We start from the raw sequence: 7,657 nt of genomic DNA, 5'->3' as shown, positions 1-7,657 counted from the left end.
TGTGAGAAACAAGTTCCATATAAATAAAACTACATGCCCCTCTCTTCTCCAGTTTCTGCTTTCCATCTCCCATGCATAATATTGCAGATGATATTATTCATGTCCTCTCTTTATCTCCATTGTTATGGATTACTTACACGAAAGTCTGTCCGGAGAATGAACACAAGGCTTTAAATAATTTTGTTAAAGTTAATCATCTTTTCTTGTTGAGCAACTTGAGCATATCGTAATTATCTATAGCCTAGTCTTCATTCTTCGGAACATCTTTTTCGTTGCATCATTGGTATCGGCCATGTGACGTGAATTCAATGCTTCCATTCTGCATGCAACTTTGCTGGAGCAAAGTGGTGTTTATTGGTTGCAGTCAGGTTATTTTATTCTTTTACCGGAAGGTAATTTTAGATCATATGAGGAGAACCAGCGATCAAGAAGCTAGACAAGGTAGATTATGTAATCTTGCTGCTAAACCTGCATGTGATTTTATAGTTCTCTGTAACAGTTTACATACATATATATATATATATATTTATATACACGTGTCTTTAATTTTTGTTTGATGCTAATAGGGATGGTACAATCTTTCTTTCTTAGGTGTGTGTCTCTGCTTGTTTTTTGTGTTTGGTTCCGTTTCTGTTTTATTTTGCTCTCTCTCTTATCTTCCTTCTTGATTTCTAGAACTTTTTAGCTTGTTGTTTTGGGTTGCTTCAATTAAAGTTTAAAGTCTTGGTTACTGCGCCTTCTGCAATTAAATTTGATTTTTCTTTTATTTTTTTGATGCAAATAAAGAAAATTTGATATTCATTCGGGTTATAAATTCCGCCCTTTGATTGCTGATTGATTCTTTTTTAGTTGACTCTCTGAATCAATAAGTCGCAAAAGTATTGCATCCTTTTTAAGTCAACCAAAAATCTATTGTATGCAAATGTACTAGAATTTCCATAATGATCATTCAATCTCATCGATGGTAATGAACAATAAAATGGTGTATATAACATAAAAAGACATAGAAGATACAAAAAAAATATAGCAGAAGATACAAATCCCATTATACTGAATTCCCTGTAGGCAAGATACTAAATCTTTCTATTACCAAGTCATAGGCTACAACCGAAAACTGGAATTATTGTTCTTCTCAAAAAAATAAGCAGAGAAGACATCGTTGAGTTGAGGGTGCATGGTTAGTTATAACGTGAAAGTGCTGATCGGTGCTGGTGCTGGTGAAAACAGTTATACGACACGGGTTGATGAAATTGGATAGTGCAGGGGCTATAAGTAAGTGTATGGAAATTCGAAGTTGGAAATTACATTGATAAAAAAAGAGCGCTCGAAAAATCATTTTTCAAAGACCACTGTGCACAAGAAAAACTATGACAACTCCCAGTTTATAGATCGTAGTACCATGGAGAATGCAATGGGATAGTTAAGTCAGCCAATTTCTTTTTACAATTTATCTTCTTTGATGATTTACGGTCATACCTTGCACGATGACCTTGGGCTACCTAGGCTTATTGGAATACAACGTTTCAAATGAATCAAATCTCACTCTTTGTCTGATTTATGATTTTTCACTATATAACTAATCCAACCTCCAATAATTATAAAAGATCTTAGATTTTGAGATCGAATGATACAACCCCAATAATACAAGTTGTTATAGTGGAGGCTTTTTCTTATAAGAAGTGAGTCAAGAGATCGAACTTCCTGCTTCCCAGTTCTCTAATATGCGATACCACCAGTTTCTATGGTAGACAGACTATCACACAACTATTCAGTTTCATAAGACTATATTGTTGAGATTGGTTCCATATTGTTTGGGAAATTTGAGATCTGTGCCATAGGGTTTTCAAAGAGAATTTAGGCCCGTGGAATTCTATATCTATGAGAAAATTAGCCTAAGGCCTCATCCATGGATTACCCATAATATGAGACCCTTAATTAAAGAACGATATTTTTGGAGGACCATTGTTTTATTTTGGGTAAGACATTAATCTACGTCACCCCTTATAAAGATATTTATATTAATACCTAAATTACCCTCCTAATAAGTTTTGGATAATATTTAGTTAGTGTTAATAATAGTTAGTGTAATGATTGGTGAAATACTTAGTGAAATAATTATGTTAAAGATAATTAGTGATATTAAAAAATTAGATGGGTGCTTTATAATAGAAGTATAATTATTGAGAGTATTTGTTAATCATGGAAAATAATTTTTTTTTTGGGTTCACTAAACTTGAGTTTTCAAGTGATGATTCAATTGATGATAGCTCATATGAATCTTCATCTCCTTCCTCTCCTAGAGTATTTGTTAATCTTCATAATGATTCGGAAATAATTTATTTATTATATGGTGATTGTATTCTTCCCCAAACTCAATCTCAAGATGAAGACCATGGATTTTACCAACCACAACCGCAGGATGAGTATTTGGGTACCCAGGTATGCTTCAAACTTAGATAATGTTGGTTGAATTGCTCCAAATTTTCAGAAAAATAAAAAATTTAAATTAGATTTGGGCTTGTTCGGTTACCTTATGTGAAGCCAGACCAAACTATTTTCTTTGTAGTTGCGTGTTCGGATCTTACTTTGTTCTATCATATTGAGTACTATCTTCTCTAAGATTCGATCGGGATTTATTCTGCGATAGCTAAGATTAAAAGTAGTCACAAACATCTTCGTCGCATTGTTTGTGATTCCACAATATCTTGTTCCGCTACCGTACGGTTAAGATCATTTTGAGGTGATTAATATTTAGAGGTTGTTCTTCGGGAATATAAGTTCGGTATATCAATTGGTTCATGTGTACCTTGATCAATCAAAAGACTGAACAAAACTCATAGGTATTTCTGTGGGAGACAGATTTATCTATTCAATAGACTTTTCTGTGTGAAACAGGTTTGTTTATCAAGTCTTCGACTTTGGGTCGTAGCCACTCTTCGTTGTGGGTGAGATCAGCTAATGAAATCAAGTGCGTAGAATCCTTTTGGGATTCAGAGGTGTAAGAAATGCAACTGTACCTTGATCATTGTGAGATTGGTTAGGGATCAACTACATTCCAGTCCGAAGCTAACTTGTAGTAGGCTAGAATCTGTAGCGACCTAATACAGTATGGTGTTCAAATCTGGACTAGGTCCCGAGGTTTTTCTGCTTTTGCGATTTCCTCGTTAATAAAACTTATGGTGTCTGTGATATTTCTTTTCCGCATTATATTTTTTATATAATTGAAATATCATAGGTTGTGCGTAGTTCAATCAATTAGCTAATTCAACCTTTGGTTGTTGATACAAATTGATTGACACTTGAACATTGGTTTTTGGTACCGTTCAAGTTGTTTCTCATAATAATCAGGCTCACGGATTCTATCTGTTTGATTTGCTATTTACATTGAGAAACAGAGATACAACTCTTGGATATAATTATTGATAAGAGCTGTCTTTATTAGTTGGTTCTCTCAGAATTATATTGGATTCGTCTATACATATTGCCCAAACGAAATATTGGGTGTGGTTGCTAGACCCCCGTTTTTCAGATATTGTTATTTATTCTCTTACTTCTATCAAATCGATAAATCTTCAAGAAATTCCCTCGACACCTTATTCCTTATTTTCATTTGAAAGGCAACATCACCATCTCTAATGATCCAGTTTCACCTATTTTGCATTTCTTTGACAAAATTCTTTTGAATATCCCTTTTATCCATTCCCTCATCTGAATCGACATTAGTACTCAAAGTCTGGTTCTTTTCTTCAATTTTCCTTCACTCTGACACCTTTGAGCTTCCACCAATTTGATTTTTGAGATATCAAAGGATTTCCATTCAATTTGAAAATATTTTATCTCATTTGTTGATGTAGAATTTCTGAGTTAACTCATTAGAACCAATTTGCAGACTCTATCTCTCCTCTCTATAAAGTGTACAACTTCATACATCATATAAATCGTCGAACTAATTTGGTTTTTAGTTAAATGTATATTACAAGCAAAATATATGGCTTCATACTTGTGAATCGTAATGGTAAATTGTTTAGGCTAATATTACAAATTTGCATAATGACTAATGATGTATCTTAGGATCAGGAGAAGAATTACCAAGAATAAATGAATTGTTTTTGTTCAATTTACCCTTGAAATATGGATACGCACTAAATCAAGGTAGTTAGTGGGCATTTGGGTGTATTCAGGTGTCAAAAGTAGACCTGAACATTCGGATCATGAATAAAGTTGATGGAGAAGATATGCATAATTTATAAAGAGATATCAGAAACTGATGGAAACCCGATCCATATAAGAAAAAATAATCCCGAGTACTGGATCTTTGAATTGTACAATGATACAGATTTAAGTCATCTGACACAACATGTGTGATTCATAAACTGCATCCATCTAAAATTATGAGGCTCTTTTGGCTTGTATCCGAAACAAAATGTCATTTGTAACAGGTCATGGGAAAAAGACAAAAAAAATTATCGGGAATGTATATCAATATATTTTTTGTGTTGACTACATATTTTAAATATGGATAAATAAATATACGACGATATTATATCTTTTACTATTTGATAAAAAATATTACATTAACTAGTTGGAGCCTAACAAGCTAAGCTCCAACAACATACTACTACATTATTTGAACAGGTTGTTGTGTTAGCCTACCAGCGAGCCTCATGGATAACCTATAACCAAGTGAGACAAAGCGAATGGGGGCTGAGATTGTGTCATAAGGGGGGAAAACTAACTCTACCTTCCATGTTAATTTCTGCAATATTACGCCATTGGAGGCTCGAAACCTTGTAAATACGGCATATCTTGTCTAGGCAAAAAACGGGTAACTAGCTCAGCGAGTATTATTTTAATTTTAGAAAACTCGATATTAATGGCTTATTTTTAAACATTAATTATTTTAATTTTCGGAATTTCAACTACTTTAGTGATCTTTAATATTCCTGATGGAGTAGTGAACACGGAAAATTATATGAAGATATTAACGACATATTCTTAAATATCAATTATTTTAATTTTCGGAATTTCAAATACTTTTATCTTTAATATTTTTATGGAGATTTGAAAACGGTGAAAATGAATGAAGAAAGCTGACCAAGATTAATGGAAGTGAATTAAATTTTACCTAAAATAAAAAATAAAGTTTGGACAAGTTAGGCAAGATAAAGAGAGCTCCAGATTTATCTAGAACAGCGATTGGGGGATATAAATTACTTCCCCCAACTAGTAGTGTTTGTTAAGGAGTGATTTTTGGGTATGAAAATACTAAAATACCCTTCCCTCAAAATAAAATCTAAAAACTTAAAATCAAAAAACAAAATCATATCCCCCATTTCCATCTTCACTTCTTATTATTCTGTTTTTGGGTTAGGGATTTGAAACCCAAATATTCCCCATTCCCTTTCAAATTCTAAATTTTCCCCACTCTCTTTCAAATTCATTTCTCCTTCTCTGTTGGCTCCTCATTTTGAAAACAATTTTATTTTTTTTACGTTGGGAAGTGATGAAAACCATGCCGATGGTGATGAAGACCATGCCGGTAGTGATGAAGCCCATGTCGGAAATAATTTTTGTACATTGCCGGAAGTGATGAAGACCATGCCGGAATTGATGAAAACCATGCCGGCAAACGGTGCCGGCATGCTTGGTAACTAACATACAATGCCGTAACTAAATGCCAGCATGCTCGATAGAAATCTATCAATGCTGGTAGTCAAGTGAAAAAAAATTCAATCCTATGGATACTTTACATCGTGTGCCGGCATAGAAATTTAAGCAACTATGCCGGAAAACGATGCCGGCATGCTAGAGAATTAACTAACTGTGCCGGAAGTGATGAAAACCAGAAAAAAATTAAAAACGGAATAGGTTTTGAATTTAAAAACGAGACCCCCTGCATAGCGTAACGGCATAGTTTTTTGGTTAAATACTATGCCGGCTTGAATTTCAAAATGGGGGATAAGCTCAGTGTCGGCATGGACATGGTATGAATACAATTCCGGTATGGCTACTTCCGACATGGTATTCATACCACGTCCATGCCGGCACCGAGCTTTTTCAGCTGCAAAAATGGTGGATTCAAAGAAAAAAAATCAAAATTTCAACCTCTTAGCAACAATTCTCTCTTCACAATCATCCTCCATTTTCACCATAATAATTTCCCTCTCAAATTTTCTTTCCCTCCTTCTACTCTCACGTCACTCAACCAAACACAAATAATAATACACTCTAATCATTTATCAAAAATCTTAAGATTTTACTAATTATTATTAATCACTAATCCTGATTAGTGAGGGGTAGATTAGGAATTACATAAAATACTTAGATAAGGGGTTACCCTGATTTGATATTTGGATCCCATTTTTGTCCTTTTCTGATATCCCCCAATTATTTTTTATATCCCCCAATCGCGCGTTCTTTATCTAGGGAGAAGATAAATCATTAGTTGTGCTTTGTTTAACTTAATTAAAAACATTATAAGTGGTACTTATTAATTAGTTTCTCATTAATTGCTCATGATGAATGATTTATTAATTTTTCATTAAAAATGTCTTAATTATTCTAATAAATATATATTTCCATTAATAAATAATTTTTATAAAAATTATATCAATAGAAATTAATAAATAATTTTGACAAAAATTATATCAATAGAAATTAGTGGTGGTAGCGGAGGAAGTAGTGGCTGGTAGAAAAGGTGGCGGGTGTTAGTGAGTGGTGGAGGCGATAATATTAATGGTGGTAGAAGAAATAGTTGTGATGGGTGATTTTATGGTGGTAGGTGTAGTGAATAGTCATGAACAATATTAGTTCTGTATATTTACAGCACGACTAACACTGTATTTTCAAAGATATAGTTGGTTGTTTTTAGCGCAATTGATAAAAACATATACAATATCTTGGGATGGTATCATACCATTTAGGAAAAAGTGATCATGGTCGTTGGATCAACTGAACGTTACCCCTACTACTTTTAGTACCCAATTGTATAAATCATGGTTCTAACCGATAAAATAAATTTGTTTGCGATACAAAGCAGAATATAACAAAAAACAAAGTAATGAAATAAATTAATTAAAAACCGATGTTTGTTTAACCAAAACTTTATACATAATGTTTGTGATTCAAAACTAGAAGGACTGTCAGCGGCCATAGGAGGTGGGTGGCGGTTTTGGTGGAGAATGAAATGGCATCATATGGTTTTGTGGTGGCGGCGGCGGTTGGTGAGTAGTAATATACTATGTTAATTTCGGGTTGCCACAAAATGGGTAACGTTATAAATTAGAAGATGTGATTGATCGTCTTAGTGATAAAATAAACTCAGTTAAAGTACATGAAAGATTAAAAAAGAAATATCACGTTATATAAGTACTTTATTTCTCATTGATTAAATAAGATTCATACAGAGCTTTAGTTGGTAGCCGAGCAACGAGCTGGACACCAACCCCTTTCTGAATAACAACACCGAATCTATGAAAAATAAAACTGCCTAGACTACAACCAGCATCATTATTAACTAAACAGTTCTTTAAACGCTTAAAAAAACAAATCAAAATTAATTACTTAAAACAAACGGCACAAGTCAAAATTAAAACACGAAAAAATATTTATTATCGACATGTGTGGGTACCATAATAGTTGTATCCTATCTTGGTAT

The sequence above is a fragment of the Papaver somniferum genome, chromosome 1 (assembly GCF_003573695.1).
Source record: "Papaver somniferum cultivar HN1 chromosome 1, ASM357369v1, whole genome shotgun sequence".
Lineage (NCBI taxonomy): Eukaryota > Viridiplantae > Streptophyta > Magnoliopsida > Ranunculales > Papaveraceae > Papaver > Papaver somniferum.
This window is presented reverse-complemented; position numbering follows the sequence as displayed.